This window comes from Anas platyrhynchos, chromosome 8 (assembly GCF_047663525.1).
Source record: "Anas platyrhynchos isolate ZD024472 breed Pekin duck chromosome 8, IASCAAS_PekinDuck_T2T, whole genome shotgun sequence".
Lineage (NCBI taxonomy): Eukaryota > Metazoa > Chordata > Aves > Anseriformes > Anatidae > Anas > Anas platyrhynchos.
Window position 1 is genome coordinate 2,372,038 of NC_092594.1, and position 19,832 is coordinate 2,391,869.

A 19,832-nucleotide genomic window follows, 5' to 3' on the forward strand; every position below is an offset into this window, starting at 1 on the left:
AGAAATGAAATCCCTTCAAAGGCCTGTTTTGGTTTTCCAAAAACAAACAGAAACTATTCTGCTCCCTACTTGAAAGGGGAATTCCAGCAGCTGCACTTCTCACTCTGTGTCCTAACTAGGTTTTGGCACAGTCCTTCATAGTCAGTACATATAGTATATATATCCCACTTACAGAGGGTATGATAACTAGTTCTTTTGCGTATGAAAGTTGTTAACAATGCCAATAGTAGTTTTGATCAGAATACAATATAAGTGAACACCACAGCAAAATATGCCGGTCATCTCAAATCATTTTTTCTGCACCATAGTCGATCTGAAAACAACTAACAACTCTATAGAGATAGCTTGCTTCTCTACTGGGAAAAAAAAAAAAAAAAAAAAAAAAAGTATACCATCCATCGCATCAAATAATACTCCTGGAGAGGACTGGATTTTTTAGTTTAGAATTAAAGTGTTACTAATACGTGCAAATTCTTGTAAAGGCCAGAAGGGCAGTCAGCATACGCAGTTCCTTCAAGTGACCAAACCTAGATCCTTATTTTACCGGCATTATCAAAATATAACAATCTAATATATATGGTTTTTGCTTTCTGAAGTACACTTATTATATGACAACATTGTGAATTCTGCCATATTTCTGAGAAATTAATGTTTTGTCTCATGCACAGAACCTGCATGTTGAAGAGGCAATCAAATACTGAGGAAAGCAGCTGGATTTTTTCCCCTCAAGTAGCAATCCTCTACTGTCACACATAGAGTAAGAGCTGTTCTGTTTTCCTTCGCACTCTATAAGCAGACAAGAGCATATGGTTTATAATCTCCAATCTTCTGGTGAATGTTATTTCTCAGTTTGAAAACAAAGCCCAAGTAATAGCAAATAAAGCTCTGCTGAATGATCTAATTTTAAGCATTTGGGGTTTAAGTATGAGATACTGCTAGAACCAAAAGCAGCTGTCTAGAATAGTGCAATTAAAAATCTCTTTGATATGAAAGATCCTCCACAATGTTACACAATTAAAACAAATGGAAATGCAGTAGCTTTGATCCTACAGAATATATTGATGAGTTGTTTCAATACTGCCAGGATGACAATAAGTATGTACTTAGATAGATACTCTGAAAGTTTCATTTGTACTCACATACAAACTTTAAATGACATAAACAGAATCATCTTCATTCTGGAATAAATTGTCTGAAATTTATTATTGGCTTCAGACACGTATGAGAGGAATGTCATGCTGAAAACTGTGCTGCCCCTTAACTTTAATTTCTGTGTTACTCCACTAAGTATTAAAACTCCAGAAGGAGGTTTTATAAGGATAAAAATGTATAATCAAAAGTCTAACAAATGAGCAAACATTGAGGTGCAATTAAGTGGGTTATGAATCTGAAGAGTAATATAATTGGAAGTAATTATGACATTTCTAGTAATTCACCATTCATTAAAAAGAGACCAGCTAAAAGAGGCTTCCTTGGGAGGAAATACTTTGCAAAATATTCTTTATAATTCAAGGTTCAAATTCATGCCTGTCACAGATTGGTTTGAGTTGATTTGTACAAGGCATGATCAAAGTCCTTCAGGAAATAAAGAAGTATAATATTGAGTAAAGGTGTTACTAGATTAATTTTTATAGCTCTCATTACAACTGTACCAATGCAAGCTTTAGAAAAAATTAATCAGTGAAAGGCACCGGCAGATAACTATTTCCAGGATTGCAAGAGTTGTGAAATCTCTAAACACCTCCTGATGCAGTATGCCAAATGGAACATAAAAGCAGTGATGTACAAATGCACAGCGAGCATAAACAATATTCTTACCATAGAATTAGCATTGAGCAAATGCAAAAAGTTCAGGTAGTTCATGTTACTGAGGAACTGTAGTCTTGGTAATAATACAGTAGGCTATTTTAATTGCTACAGTTCAGCACATATTTCTCACAGTTCCAGGTCCCTTTAGCCCTCAACCAGCTATCCTGACACATTTCCACATAGCTATTGACTGAAGAAGTGCAGGAGAGACGGTGCAGGAGAGAGGGGCGTTTTTTACTGATGATGCCTATTATTTTGTATGTGAGGTTACACACAGATTATGTTCCACTTCAGTGTATTATGCATCTGGAACTATGCAGACTGGAAACACCAATCAAAATCATTTCAGTCTTTTTTTTTTTTTCCTTTTTTTAATGAAAATCATCTCTGTTAGGAACAGCATTAACTCTACTGACATTAGCTACTGGTGGACCATTTCATATTAGGGCAATACATTTGAACTTGTGTTATGCAAAATGATTCAGATATAAAATGATGACTGTCATTCTCATCATTTACTTGGTTTTGTGTACACACCCTCCCAGCCCCCTCACCAAGTTTAAAGGAAAAAAAATATGTATAGTATTATTCTCAGAATAAAAAATTTGATACAGTTCAGTCTCTGCAGAAATCAAGAAAACCACATGCAGAAGTCATGAAATGCATCACTTTAACACTTCGCCTTCTCTCATCTTATTATGGCATAAATGAAGGAAATTTTAACCAAAAGTGTAATACTGTGATAGGTTGCTTTATCTGACTTGAAACAGCTGCACTAAAGGAGTATGGAAAGCATAGAAGAATGTTGAGCACTGTTCTTCCCACCAGACTTCCTGTCTTAAATAAACACAATATACACAACCCAGTAAGAGAACATACGCATTTGCAGGAGTAGAATTCTGAGTGAAATCCTTCTGCCAAATAAATATATCCAGAAAACAATATTAGCATATTTTCCCTTCAAGTGAGGTTAATAAAAGTACTTGTAATGTCAGTCTCTCACAGAATAATGAGAAGAGAACATAAATATGAAGAGAACATAAAAAGATTGTTTTTCTTATTAATATCTGTTCTGATTAAAGTAGCCTCATACAAGCAGAATACATAATCAGAATTTCAAAGTAGAATGACAACGTTGATTACACAAGGAAAATATTTATAGGTGTGGTTTGGAGCAAATATTGAGCTTCATATTGAATAAAAGTTTGGCTTTGTCATTCATTTTGACAGATATTTGACCACTACTTAGATCAGGGAACACAGATAACACAGATCAGGGAAACCTAATGAGTGTTTTAAAAAAATTACATAATGTGTATTTGTACAGTGTTTAAAACAGTCTGGATGTAGTACTTAGGCAGTACTTCACTATGTTTAGAAAATAATAGAATATCCACACAAACACATACATAAAGATCCTACAAAATTGCTAAAAAAATAAAAATATCCCCAAGAACAGCAGCGCATCATACATTTCCAACTTGTGGATCATTCAGCAGACAAAAATTGTCCCTGCTTAAGAATTTTAATCCTTCCTGTTTTTAGAAATGATTCTCCTAAAATGCTGAAAACTAAGTTAGATTGTGGGACTTATTTAGCTAAATGAGCTTGACTCTCTATTTGAACCTTATTTAGTTTGTAAAAAAAAAAAATAAAATAAAATAACATGCCTGGGACTCCAGAAAAGCCTTACAAATCTAAAATTGTCTGGCAAGAGTGGACTTTCAGTAGCTCAGTAGAACTGGTCTCCTAGAACACAAGAGAGTCCTGATTGTTAAATAAGTTAAACAAAGCAGAAATAATTTAAGTAATGTTTTACTGTGCAGTTTTACAAGATTCATTTCAAACACAGTATATTACATAAAACCACAAAACCACAGTGTAAAATATATATATATATATACATATACATATATATATATATAAAAGTGTGGCACCATTAGCCTGAACATTTGATACTAATAGTAACTGCCATATTATATCACAATTTTTAAATAGACATAAAAGAATAGTGAAGAACCCAAAGAACAAAACAACAAAAAGCTCAGAAATATAAGAAATTGTGTCTATCCCATTACAGTATATTTACCTAATCAAGTGACTCTTGTTTCTCTGCTGGATATTTAAATGATGGTATGTGAACAGCCAGTTAGTCTAACCCAAGCTGTAAATCAGAACACGATTATCTCTGACTCAGCCATCTGCTTTCTTGTGAGGTGTTACAGAACAACAAAGAAATTCTACAGTCTGAAACAATAGCTATAGATGTGACAGGCTGAGAAAGATACACCAGAAAATAGCATGCAATCTATTTCTTTTAATTCAATATACTTCTGCCTTTTTTTCTACTATGACCTCTTTAGAGATACACATGATGACATTCTTGTTTTGATATTTTTGCTACTCTATAAATAGTAGCAAAAATCAAACAAATCAGCTAAATGATACCTTCTGAGAAAGAACCTTCAAGAGAATAAAGAAAAAATCATCCCACTTAAATGTCTTTACTTCACTGGGAAATTGTAGTAGCAAAGTATTCTAAAAAGGTCACTATATTCAATCTTCAATTCTCCCTCTACAACCCCAAATGGTCTTACAGCCAAATAACTTTTATCTCCTAAAATATTGTCTTTAGAAAACTGAACAATTTGAACTGACTTTTTGACTTAAGAAATGAAACAATGCTGAAAATAATTGTTTAAAGAAAGTAAAAATAATTTTTAAAATACAGCAAAAAAAATTCCAGGGTATTGTTGGTGATGGCACTGGCTTGACATTTGTGTGGTTTGATTTTTATATTGCTCTTGTAGATCTCATTTTTATGTTTACTTATCAATAATATTCTTGCTGTTTTAATGAATATTCATGAAGTGGGTGCAACTGTAATGAAGCCAACAGGTATTTACCATTTACTTTTAGAAGTCAATCTCAATAAGAGCCATAGATACATTCAGTCTAGCATGTTGTTTTTAATGGGGTGCAACAGAGGTAGATGAGAAAGGAAGGTACCCTTAGGTTAAAGGCAAGGACATACGGATTTAATTCTCCACATATGACCTTAGCACTTATTGGTAGCCACACAGCCTGTCTGCAAGGACAGTCCAATAAATTTTAGATTAGAATTGGAAACCATTTGCTTAAGTCTTTTTTTGGACTACCTTTACCTCAGGATTTTGTCTAACCAAATAATGGATAAATGCCATGGAAAAGAAAGTGCATATGGCAAAGAGTTCACAACGTGTTTGTGAGCATTCATGTTCTAAGTCTGGTGCTAACAGTTTTGCACTCCAAGAGAAACATCCCATTAGAACCAACTAGACAAACACACTCTGCTTCAACAAAGCAGTCACAAGCAAGCTGTGAGAGCTAGAGTAACATCTACACATATCACAGATTTCCAAATAACTGATAGGTCACAATTTTCAGATATATTCACCTGCTCTCAGCTGGCTTGTAGGTGCCTTCTTACACCCCACATTTTCATCTCCCAGGTTTCACATTTTCATCTCCCAGGTTTCAGTGCTATAATATGATATGGAGTATTTATGCAAATGCAAGTATCTGAAATTACCCATATAAACTTTATTATAGGGCTTTTTTGTTGTTATTTGTTGTTGTTTGTTTTTTAATGAAAAATGGGAAGACTTAACACAAGCAAAGATTTTGTTTGGGTCTTATTTTATTCCATCATGTGTAACATTACCATTTTTTTTTAAACCTTCTTCAAGTTTGCTGTACTATACACACAAACAAAATACCATAGACCTAAGCATTTTATGAATAAGAACTACTAGTATCTAGAGATACATCAAGAACGTACTCAAGCTCTTTTCTAAACTGCTCATTTTATTCTGTCTGAAACAGATTTAAAAGTTGATTTCTTTTCAGTTGATTTTTTTTCTTTTCCTGGACATCACCATAATTTAGGACAGATTAAAAGAGACAGCCTAATGAGGAATTCTGCAATGGCTGCTTGCCAAGAAATCAATCAAGTGATCTCTTTAAAAGTCAATCAGTAACCTCACTAAACTAGCGAGAAATAGAAGCTGTGACTTTCTCAGCCTCATTCCCTACAGATTTCTGATGCACCAAAGGGCTAATAACGAGAAATACTGCCTGAGTCCTCCTGACATGCACTGATAGGTCACTGACTAGTGTCAGAGGTACTAAGTAATAAGGTCACAAATACAGCTATAGTGATAATACCCCTTTAAGGATTTATGTTATTTGCATGAAGCTTGCTATGTAAAATCAAGTGATCTTAAGAAAACGTCAGCTTCACCTTTCAGGCTCCCAGCCTTTACTTGCTGCCAGTTACTGCCATGATGATTCATCCTTATGATTAGTCACCCTAATAAGTAGCAAACAACTGCTAGTAAGTGCCCTGAAACAGCACAGCAAGACGCAGCCTCAGAAAAACCTTTGTGGCACACTCTAGAAGATAAGAAAGCCCAAAGGAAGTGATAAGAAAGAATGCTATGTATCTGGAGCATTGTAGTTGTGTTCTTTTCACCGGGTTTGCTGAAATCAGGCATATATAATGCTTGCTGTCATATCACTCACGTATTTGACATAACACTGTCTGTTCACCCCTTGATCTTTCCCACATGTTCACAGATAAAACTTCTCTTTGAAACAACACACGTGATGCTGCACTTACAAGAGGAGTAATAGATTTTTTTTCTAATCACATTAAACTTACAAAGTAATGAAGAAAGTGTCAAGCAATTAACAGATAACAATGAAATCTCAAAGAGTAACTTTCTGAAGTGTATAGCACCAAATGCCTGCTGTAATTACTGCAGATCTCTGAACTAGATTTTTCAATACCTATCTCAATACCTATTTTTAAATACTTGTTAACCCACCAAATCTTAATCTTTGGGAAGAGTTCTCTAACCCCTAGAGCCTTAGTAATTTTTTTTTATAGATGAAGTCATACTCAATTAAGATCTAGTGATTTGATTAAAGACTTTCTGAGATGAAGCAGGTTCTTTTCTTTGTGATTATAATGTTCATTCAGGATTACATCCACTCCCATGCTGAGGTCCGGCACACAGCCTATGCTCTGTTTAAGACATATTTAATCCTGCAGGGCTCTCTTTGCATACATCAGGTTGTTCTCCACATCTTGCAGCTCTAAATCATCAGTGAACAATGTCATCAAGAATCAGAATTAGATACCAAATCATTTAATGGAAGCTTTAATTCATTTTCATAAGACGTTCCTTTTTTGAATTCATTTTCATAACCCTGTTCCAAGAGGTATGAAAGGATTATACATGCTCAGAATCATTTTAGAGATGTTAATTTCCAGAATTAGATACATTGTTTTTTTTCCCCTTTAACTGAAAATTGGACCTTTAATATTTTGTTGTATTAGGTATGTAAAACAAGTGACCACTGTTTTCATTCAAACACCCACTAACACACTGTAAGACTCGCCTTACCTGAAGCCTTACTTCATCTATGCTAAAGAAGGAAAATGCTCCTAAGTCATGCCTTTGAAACCACTTTTTCATCTTCTTCAGGGTTTTTTTTTTCCCCCCAAAATTTGTCTATATTTATCTAAAACTTTGTCATTCACAAATACAGCACTCCAGTCAAGCATTAACCACTGCTGAGATGAGTGGAATAATTACTACTCAGGTCTCAGATCAGTCTTATTTAAGTCATATTAATCACAGTTGTATTGTCATTTTTGCCATGTCATATTTTAATTAACTTGTTACCTATTCTAGCTTCCAGATCCTTCCCTACAGTACTGCTGCCTTCCAGTGTGGCAGCCTACTTGTTGCTATGACCAGTTGTACTACTGTTGCTAATTTCTCTAAGTGTAGATTTTTTTTGTTTGTCTGTACTGAATTTCCTATCAGTCATACTTCTTCTCTCTTTTCATCTTGACTAATCCTGAATTCCCGCTTGGGGAACAATTTCAACATGAGCATGAGAGACTACTCTCCTTTGGTCCCTTTCTCTCCACCCCATCGTGTCAGCTAGGGCATCTCCTAGAATGACATGCCACATAGACATGAACATTGCTAGTTAAAACAGACAAGTGAACCTGGACTACTCACTTCATAATTAATTACTGTACTATCTATCATAGTGAGGAAAGAAAGGAAAGACCTGCTTGGTTTCCCTGGGACAAAGTTCAAATTATCTATCAGTCTCAAGAGGATGGAAAGTTAAGACCTAGCGAAGGTGAGACTTAAACGTTACCAAAAAAGACTTGAACATTTAGAAAGAGACCTGCAGATGCACACTGAGGGACTGTGCTTGGTGTGAAGGGCACCATGACTCTCATCTGACCTTGATATATGAGTTTATCTTTTCTGGTAACCGTAATGCAGTTGTAAGAGCTAAGGACAGCAAGCCCAGTGAACATGTGAAGATCTAGTGTCACAGACTGCTTTAGTACTATATCATTTTGGTGCTGTAAAGAGTTCAGGTCCCCAGAAGCCACGAAGCACTGTGAAGTTTTCCAGTAGAGCTAGCATTTCCTGACTGCTCTCAGGGAGAAGCCTCCTACTGGTGACTTGGTACTCCATTTTAATGCCTTAACTCACCTATACTCTGTCCAAGGAACTGATACACCTCTCACTGTACCTAAAAGGTGTTATGACACCCTACATTTCCGTGAGTGCCCTTTTAGGATTAAGTCTCATCACAAACAGGAAAAGCAGAGACAAAGATGGAGAAGCACAGAAAAGCGGTACAATAATAATATTATAAAGCATGCTAAGCAGTGATCTCTCCTGGCTATCTGCTACTGCTGCCAAGATTCTGGTAAGCCCTAAAGCACAGGAAGTCTGTGATAGAAGGCAGACCTTGCACTGACAGTAACTGGAAATGCAGTCATGACGAGAGGGGAAGGTACTGCCTTTGCTCAAAAACATATGTAGCAATAATTAAAATAATAGTGTATATAAAAGTAATTAGTAAGGCAGAGAAACAAATACATGATAGGTTTTCCAATGTAAAGGTCCAATGTAAATATTACACTTCTCTTGTATTGTGTTTTTTCAAAATAGCTCATTTGTCTGTGTCTGAAATGCTTAAAGATACTGAGGACATTTTCAGATTTCTTTGTGTTCAACATAAAATTTAAAAAAAAACTACAGAGACAGGTGGTTTAGAAAACAAATCAGAGCCAGTGCAATTACAGCGGGACTGGACTTGCCTAAGGAATGCAGTGTGGCTATCTGCAAAACAGATTCTATCTTAAATCTCAGTGAGAAACTAATAATGAAAAGTAATTATTACTGACATGCTGTTCCTGTGTGTTACTTCATTTAGGTTTGGACATGCAGTGTTAGGATATAAATGAGTGAAAGAATATAAATATATTACCATCACTTATTTTACTTTTGTACATTCTTGCGCAATCTTATCTTTACTTATGTAAATACACTAAAATAAAGAGACTATTATTGTGATTAAGGTTAACCAAATGCTAATATGATTTACAAAATTAGAGCATTAGAAAGCAAATAGTTTCAAATACAAAGGAGTAAACCCAGTCATCTCTCTGCTCTCTCACTTCTTTGAATTGTTTTACTTTCACAATCTCCTTTTGTAACAGCATCCACAGCATATATGCTGCATACCGAGGAGAAAACTGTATATTTGGTTTTATTTTTTGCAAGCCCTTATTAAAATAATTCTTGCACACATATTATTACACATATGGACTTGCAGTTGCACATGTACATTTTCTGTAACTGTGACAGCTGTTTTACATGGATAAGGGTGTCTGTGTGTTACCAATAAGGGTGTCTGTGTGTTACCAATCATATATTCTTTTAAGAAGGAATATAGAACCCCATGCAAGACACTTACTCATCACTTTTATGAACGACTGCTTCCAGCCCCCTCTGTGTCCTACACCTGCGACATCTCATCAGAAGGCGATAGTTTATAGTAGAAGTGTTACCAGCTCCCATGATCAACATCATGAAGCAGCCTGTTCTGGACATGTCATCCTTTACCACATACATTCTTATTGCCCCCTGTCCCACCAGGAGCCAATGACCCTTCAACATCAGTACTAAACATAGACAAAGTATTTGAATATGAATTGTTCTCCAACTTGATGACCTTGGTACTTGAACCTTAACACCAACTCCAGATCTCAACTCTTATCCCTAGTTAAGTGATCTTTTCTCACACCAGAGCTAAAAGCTTGTTGTCAGGTGGCACATACAGGTCTCAGGTCTGAGATCAGTGTAACAGCCCCTTTCAGAATTCACACCTTATGCTAGCTTATTTGTCCAATGTTCAACTCTTAAATCTGCTCTGAACATCCTTTCTAGTAACAAAAAAAGTGACCTTAACAAGCACTTTTGGAATCACACCTATTCTGTTACTTGAATCTCTTTTTCACTTTACTGTATTCTACCCAGCCCCTGAAGTCACATACCTAAGTTTTGTAGGTCCCTATTAGCACCAGTCCTTAGCCTAGCAGCACCTTCTGAATCGCCATCTTAGGCTGAGTTATAGCCATACCCCAGCCACCGCTCTACACTGGTTTTACACCAGCACCTTCTTCCTTCACATCATCTGTGAGAACCTTACCTTGAATTAAAAGATGTATTTGAAAACAGCCAGGCACCAACTGCACATTTTAAACTCTGCTGACACAGCCTCAACCTTGCCCCTAGACTTAGCACTTCTTAACGCTCCACTGTTAGACTCCACAGTGAGTCTACACTGCCACCTAAAAAGTAGCAGTGTAGACTCATCCAAGAAGCTACAATATCATAAGAATTATCCCATTTATTGTCTACTTTAAAGACTTGTGTTTTATTACTGGAAAATCTAGCTGTCTTTCACGTTCTTTTGAAATGTGGAATCCTATAAAATACTGAGATATTGCTCTGATATTCCAACAGGAATACCATTTCAACCTGACCTGTGCTTTTTTATTTTTTAAATAAAATGATGAAAGATAATGATAAAGAAAAATAATGATTTAAGAAAGGGAGTATAGGCTGTCATGGTGCATCTGGAAGTAGTATGTTGGCCTGCACTGAAAACAGGTGCAGACAAAAGTGCAGCAGAAGTATCCAAGGTGCTTGGATCTTTTATTTTAGGTATCATTGCCAGAGAAATATGAAAACTCTGAATCATTAATGTAAATACATTCAGAAAGCACCAGTTAAAAACTATGCCAATAGGAACAACACACTTTTTTTTTTTTTTTTTCAGGAGAGAAAATAAAGAACAGAGGAAAGAATTTAATAACCCTAACAAATGCCATGCCTTTGCTTGAAGAAGTGAGCAAATATTGAAGGGGGTCACTATGAATCAACAATAATACTTAACAACACTTCCCAAGGGACACATACTGGAAATAATAGTGCTACCTTGTGTTTCTTCAACAGAGCTTAAAAATGCCTTCAGACTTCTCTCTCACTCCCTCGTATCATACTCCCCCAGTTATGTTCCTCTACATAACTGTACATGCCTACAATATAAATATACATGCATTTAGTAAGTATATACATACATATAGTGTATACATATTGTACACATACATATAATAACAAAGGTGTGTATATATCACATACATAATCGTTAAATACAAGCTCTCTGATCCGCTACAGCCACTACCAAGAAGCAAAATCTACTGCATTATAAAGGTTTTTTTTTGATGGGGGTGGGCAGGGAAGGGACACACACAAACCAATACATCTCTTATTAAGAGGAAATGCATTAATACAAGTATTTTGGGGGAAATAATGCAACTCCAACCTTGACTCTTTCTTCAAGGAGAAATAAGAGAAGGTCTCCACCTGTGCAACATTTTTTTTCAGCTGTTACCTGCAGCTTGAAAATGTTGTTACCAAAAAACTGAAATGGACCTTCTTCTTATGGGGATTATAACTTGCCCTAGACCCCTCTCCTCCTTAGTATGTGTATTGACAGAGCATCCTTGTTTGTGCTTCAGATACATTAATTCAGAGCAATGTGGGCCCATATAATATTTTGCTAAAGTGCCAAAGGATCTCACTGAAGACCTAAAACTAAGCCACGCAGAGAGAGTAGACTGTTTTATTAGATTTAAATCCCACGAAAAAGAGGGAATCCTATGGCCAAACATATCGTGTATTTGCATTAAACAGAAAACAAAAATCATTCTAGTCAGTAAGGATATTTGTGCTGCTGTGTTTTTTCTTGTACTTTTCCTTCCCTCTGTTGTGAGGAACCTATTCCTTATAAATACTAAAAGGAAATTAGTCTTAATCATTCCTTCTCCTCAAACCATGTTTCAATAATGTCTCTAGGGCATTAACTAGCATACATTGAACTATTCTGAAAGCCTTAAGTTGGCATATCACAATGTTGGTTTATTTTTCTTGCTACCCATAGGTACATTATTTCAGAATTATTTAAGCAGGAAACTCTCACTGGATTTTGTGTTCTTTCTGTGCAAGTATCAAGAGGTTTTTAAAATATTTTATCATGTATAAAGTACATTATCAGATATGCCAAATAATTTTCAGATGAATGCATTTTCCTTTATTCCACTAAACAAATTCAATCTAGTTACCTCCTGAAATTTAGCCTACACAGAAGTCTGATCCAATGTGATTTTTCACCTGTCTATAGCAATATGTTTAGCTGTATGGAATTGTTTAGGTGGAACAGCAGCCCCCTCAGCATCACTTTTTTAATTAGCTTGTTTCAGCATCCTACAAGACATGGTCTACAGAAACACACAAAGTTCTCAGAGTAGTGAGGTACTGACAGTAGGTGGTATCTCTGCAGAGGGGCATATCAGGAGGAACCTGCTAGGAAGAAGGGATGGAAGAGTGGTATGACTAGGCCTGTAGGTGAAGCTGGAAGCAGTGGCATGGAGGCAGTGGCTCACTGAATGACCATAAAACACCACAACAGGCGACAAACCCCAGATTTGGAAACAAACATCTCCCAAATTTCTCAGAGACAGCCATGTGAAGGAAACAAGGGCAAAAGACTGAATGGCAGCAGGGCAGCTCTTTATTGCAGATCCTTGCCCTGTCTGACTAGAATTTGCTCACTGCTGCTCCATCCCTTTCACCCAGGCCTGTCCCCATTGCTTCCTTCCTGGCAGCATTCCCAGCAGACAATCCAAAGCAGTAGCCTCAGGACTCATACCCTGCTACAGTTGTACCCTGCTACACTCAGGGAACAATGCTAAGTTTTAGACTTGTCATTATAAAGCACATTAGTAGAACTGTTGTATTTATTCCTGCAAGAATCAAAGCACAGACATAAAAAATAAAATGTGACTTATCTATCAGTTTTATTTAATGGAACTGTCATCCATTCATGAGCAGATAATAGAGACCACAAAGTGTTCTGTTCACATTGCTTTGAGTTGTGATGTAAAATTAGAAAATTATTTCACTAGCCCCAATTCTCAAAACATTTTTCTATTACTTACAAATAGTACAAGATAGCAGAAGTTTGGCATCAGTAAAAACAGTTATAAGGAAACAACCTGAAACTTAAAATATGATTGGGTAGTTTCTTTGGATCTAGCAGTTTTACAAGCTATACTAAAGTAGATTTGTACATTGAAGTGACCAGTGGTTTTGCTACGCTGTGTAGTTATATAATCAAAGATATAAGCCTCTGGGAAATACAAATTACTCATGTCCAGTATTCATTAAACATGTGAGTTTGCCTATACTTATTTTTGCTTCCCCAGTGATATTGGTTTCCCTCCATCCATTCCCTAGTTTTTGTATTTCATTTACACATTTACAGTTCTGTATAAAAGGAAGAAACAGTGAACTTCTTGTTCTGTACTATCAGACAGTTATTCCTCTCTACACAGAGATGTAATTAACAGTCTTTCCTACTGGCTTTATTTAACCTATTTTCAAGTTAAGGCACATACACTTCAGAGCTCTCTTACAATGATTCTAATAATCTTAAATTATACATTTGTCTATGAAATACACTTGCATTTATTATTGCAATAATGCCTTTCCTAACTATACAAATAAAAGGTTAAATCTATAGGAAGATTCAAAGGTTCTACAGGCAGTGTTGGGATCAAACTGTATTTTACTAAAATTCTAGATCTGATCTAAAGTTAACCATTTGAGAACTTTCATACTTGACAGTGGTGCACTTGACATAACTGACAAGACAGCTAGCAAAAAAAAAATCTAAGCCTATCTGATTCCATCTTGCAGGAGTATTTTCAATGCTCCTGAAGCCATGATAGTCACAAAAGAGCTTCTATACTTACAAGTTTCTCAGTTTTTCCTAGCTATATCGGTAGGATTGGGAGGAAAAAAAATGATGCCTAATCCTGTAAATCATGCTTCTCTCCAGGCTTACTGGACATACATTTCTCCACATAAACATCTAAATAAGTTGAACTATTAGCTATATAGCACTGTCTTTTTCAGCTAGTAGTTCTTGAATTCCAACCTGATCCTTACAACTATTCATCTTTGCTTTCCACTAAAGTTTGCTTGCTTTTAAATAATTGTAGGATCATGGTTTTGGAAAGCAGAGAAGGCAGAAATTTTCCAGATACATTTGGTAGATGTATTATCTTATTCCATGACACGGTGAAGAAATCATAACACTTAATGTCTGATGATTAGTTTCCATATCATGTGACAATCCACTCCCACACACACCCTTTTCTTTGAATGTAGGCTGAATCAAGTCTCAAAACTCAAGTTCCTTTCTTAGATCTTAAGACTATCTAATTGTGATGAATGGATACAAGCATTAGGCCTCAGTAAAGTAGCCTCAAGCAGACAATTTTGCAAAAAACTTCTTAAGTATTAGCTTAAATATTAGCTTGAAATTATCTAACTTCAGCAAGGAAGGGCTTTATCCCTCTCTTTGCTGAATGTGACTGAAATAGATGAAGACAGACATGTTCCCACACAGTCAGTACCAGAAGTACCACTCAGTAGCATGTAATAACAAGTACAGCAGCAATGGAATAATCAAATATAAGCCTGTCAAAGACCAGGAGATTTCTTAGCAACCAAAAGTGCTTCACAGCATCAGCTTAAGGATTTTTGATGATACAATTACAATATACAGGAGTAGATATCACAGAGTAACAGCATAAGGAAAGAATGTTGTTCAGACCAGAATTAAAAATAAAAAATATATTAAAAAAAAAAGAAAAAGGAAAGAAAAAAAAAAATGAAAGAAAAAAAAACTGCATTAGAATGGAACGTTCTAGCTAAAGTAATGAAACATTAATAAATATTTCATTTTAATACTATTTTTGTAAGATGAATTCTCTGAGGCTTCATTCAATTATTGCAACTTTGTAATTTCCATTTATTTGAAGGAATATGCCACTGCATCTTCAACTGCTGAACCAGTATTTTCCAGCAATGAGATTATTGTTTTACAAAAATTAGATGTTAATGATGTTGATATATGGCTATAGACTAAACTCTGTGATTCAGAAAACTTATCTATGTTCTTTGGCAATGCTACAGCTCTGAGAGCAATGAAGGTTGTTAGTACCTGAGACCAACATTTAATTTCAGCAGGTTTTAGACCTTTCACCTGTTACATGCATAAACATTGAATTGTTTTTAATTCCTTAAAAAATGAGTCCTCCACAAAACTTCTGTAAAAATTTCAATTATGAAATACAAATTCTGAACATAAAATAGTAGATTTTCAAGGCTTTCAGCACATAGATGGGAAAGAAACTGGTCTTGTAAGTCAGTCAGTGTATTATACCTCATAATTATTTACAGGCATGCAATTTTAGTCTAAATCAGTTGGGTGGAATAAGGGTATTGATACCTGTAAAACATCTTGGTCTTCCTTGTATTGATTATACAAATTTTTGTCTTTTAACAGTTAGAAAGTCAGAATTTACCATACTACCACTGACTTGTAAATGCAGCTACACCTCAGACAAGAGAACAAATAACTTAAAGGCCTACTCCTCTTCTGTGCTATATTGGCTTGGCTCCCTTGAGAATTCATTAATTTATGCTCACTGATCATCCTGAAGTGACTCAGGAAGAAGTATAGACAACATCATTTTCCTCTGAAAAAAAATAATTGTTAATACATTAAATCAGCCAAAGAATTTTAAAATTCTTTGATAATTTCTAAGTCTTTTGCCTCAGATGAAAGTCTATAGGAAACAAGACAAAGTACTGTTATTCACACAAATTTAAAAAAAAAAAAAATAAAAAAAAATATGGAGAATATAGGAAATAGATAACCATAAGGATAGGATGCTGTTTCTTATTACAAGCTTCAAATTGCCTTTGCCTGTTTTCTCAAAACATTGCAAATGCCTCAGACATGGCTCTTCGTACAACACCGAGTCACGATTTCATTCAGTTGGCCTTTTTTACCTTTCCACAGAAAATTCCTTTGAAATTTCTTTCTCTGACACTTCATCTTTATTCTCTGTGTGAAATGCTGTATGTGGAAATAGAATAAAAGGAACAAGGAAATTATATCTTCTAAAAATCAAACTCTCAATACTTTACAGTCACTACTGATAGCAAACTGCTGAGTAATGAATGCCAGAGAAGCCATGCAGAACAAGAAATGGGTGGGATCATTGAAAAAGACTGTAGCAGATGCATGCCATTCTCTCTCTAACCCTACAGAAAATCTATCTACTATATGAAAAGATAGGACATTCCAAATAAGAAAGAGGTAGAAGTGAGCACAGATCAGCTGGTCCTTCTGCTACACTTCTAATATGGAAATACAAATGTCAAATGCAGCACTTCACAGGACAGGAGAAATAGAGTAATATTCTGGCCCTGCACTTTCTAAGAGAAGAAGGGTCAGATCCAGACTATGACTGACTCTTAAGGAAGATTTGCTGCTATCCACCTTCTGGACTAGAACTATTTTATTTTTTTTTGAGGTCCATTACCCCTCATGGGTGATAAACAATAGCCAGGGAAACTCTTTTCCATGGCTTGCTCACCTTCTCCTCTTGAGAGAAATGTACAAAACAAATGTCCCCAAAGAGATGCATTCTCCTTTGACCCTTTTCAGGACTTTTATCAGGATGTGTCACATACTGGCCTAAAGAATTTTAAGCTTAAACAAAAAACTAGTGAAGACCTAGTATATCTGTATTTCTGGGCCAACACATAACTAATTTATGCTAATATACATACAAATACATAATACATGCACATTATAGATACATGCACAAAGATACCATAATATACACATTCTCTACATAAAATTTTTAAAAAATGAGGGCTCTTTTCCTTTGATACTGGTACTAATTTATGGGTAACAAGACTTCCTGTATGGTCATTTTCTTCTAAGGAAAACTAGCAAAGATCAAGATCCTGTAATGAATAAAGGCCACAGCATCTAGAGAAATTAAATTAATCTGACGAGTCTCTGAGATTTAGTAATCATAGACAAGGACTAGGAAGAAGATGAACTAAGTTCTTCAGTCAAAGATAAATTTTAGAATGTTAAGTCTATAATCATAAATTTTCTTAAAGTTCACAAGTGGATACAAACATGCATTTTACATCTTTACGTATATGATCAGAACACAAAATCAAAGACTTAATAAAAAAAATAGAGATTAAAAAGCAAACTTGCCACAGTTAACCATGTTTTATGTATTGAATTCAGATGTAATTTTGGGGGGAGCTTTTTCAAATAATTTCAGGGTAAAAGAGCCAAAAACTGAAACTGGGCAATCAGCCTTTTGTAACCAGAGCCCTTGGCTTTCAAAAGACTAAAGAAATAATGCTAAGAAGAAAATGTTGTTTATATCTCTATGCCATTAATACATATACAGAACTAAGACCTCACACAGTTTCCCTTAGTCAGGATTTCTAACTTGGCCCACAGTATAAGAAACAAGCCAACCACACTATTTAATCTATGGCTGTCTGGTTCTGTGTGTGTAATGAATGAATATACTTAGTCCAGTTTTATCATAATTGATCTCAGCTGTCTTATCTGTCACATTTATAAATAAAGAATCCATACTTATCTTACAGCCATAGTAAACTGAGATTTTTTGGACTCAGAGAGCCTTCGCAGCATCACATAGGGGAAGGAACACAGTATTTTCCTTTGCTACTGTGTCCCTGCTGTGGGCACAGCTACAGGGCTGCCAATCTTTGGGTTGGAAGCATTAATTATATTTGAAGGTCTATTTGGAGGTTTTAATAGCAAAACACTCTAAGATTAAACAAATATTGGAGAGGAGAGGATTTTTGCACAAATATGCTTTTGCAATATTTTATCCATCGAGCTGTTATTTCTGAAACAAAGAACTACCTGAACTTCACAAAGTCAAGTGTATCCCTATGATTTATTTAACTTTGGCCATTTTAACATAATGCAATAACAGATCAAAAGCAGCATTATTATCCATATTTCAGTTATTAATGTGCATCAGAATTATGTAACTCATGTTACAGTATTTACCTTAATATTGATATACTTCAAACAAATTAGGTTCTACTAGAAGTAAATCTTCCCTGTCCTTCCCAAAATACCTACAGATAGCAAACGTTTCTATTAGCCTTTACTGTTCTCTCTCCCAGAGTGTTTAGTCTTATCTGGGTTTGACCTTGTCTGTGCCTTACCTTTGCTAGTACGCTTTAAGCTTGTTTGAATTTTTCAAAAACCTCTGGGTTCACAAGCGTTCAGATCGACAGACAGCGTAGGAGTGAAGGGTATAACAGCATATACCAGACAAATGCACACTACAGAAGACTGGCATTTTTTAAGGCTCTTGATGACAATGATAATAAAATGTACCTAGTGCTTTTTTTAAGGGTTCAGATTTCCACAGCACCTGTATTAACTCTGAGCATCTGTACTGTTTTAGTCTCAAGCACGCAGATTGTGCCTTATGCAATCCATCATTCTGGCGTGCTAGTACAGGGTGCACCTGTGTGCCTAAGCAAAGACAGACCAAAGGAAAAATGCTAGCTTCTTCGTTATCATGTGAACAGTCCATTGAGATAGGTAAGAATTTCTCTCCCTTCCCATTTCCATTTTTTTCTTCCAGTAAATCTTTCAAGGTTAACATTATTGAACACATCAAACCACATTTGTCTCTAGACTTCTAGAGCTCATGATGAAATTCTGATACAATCACACCATTTGATACAGAATTAAACCAGGAATGAGTTTCCATCAGTGCTTTTCATGCTATTTCTGCTGTACCTCAGGCAAATTACATGCTTTGGAAAAAAAAAAAAAAGGTCACAGATTAATATTCCCAAAAAGTAATCAAAAGTCTCCCTGCCACTCACTACTTCCATTCCTCCCATTTTGCTTTGCTGAGAAATAAAGCCACTGGCTGTGGTAGCACCTTTGATAGATGACTTGGGGAATATTTTTGAATGTGTTCCCTCTCTCAACTATGTAAGTTGCAAAAAGTTTTTCTGCAGACCCTATATACCATTGAGGTAGGTTTAACCATTCAGTAAGCACACCAGCTGGATATGTGTTTCAATGCTGGAAAGAATAATAAAACACTTCAGCTGGAAACCTAAAAATACATGATGAAAGACACACTGAATATTCAGAAAGAGAAAATTTTTCACCAAAACTAAACAAAATTTCCTCTGAATTAATAATAAAAATTGTATTATTGCTACATGACAAATACAGACAGAATTAAGCTTCTACCTTTAGTAGACTACATTCATTTTCATTCTTATTTTACTAATTATACTAGATATTTTTGAAAACATTACATATTCCCATCAAATAATAACCCAATAATTATTTTAAAAGAAGACATAGTTCTATATACAGTAATTTCTTTATCAATATGTTTTATTATTCATTTTTCATCACGAACAGTGATAAACTTGTAATGACAAGTAACATTTTATCACCAGTACGGTGATAAAATATATAAACGTATTTAAATTTTCTCCTACTCCTTACCATAAAATGGCAATGATCTTAGTTTAAGAAGTAAAATGAGAGCTAATTTAGCTACAAGAAAAAGAACTCTGACTATGCAGCCTTGGGATGAAATTTCACTGCAAATGAGACATTTC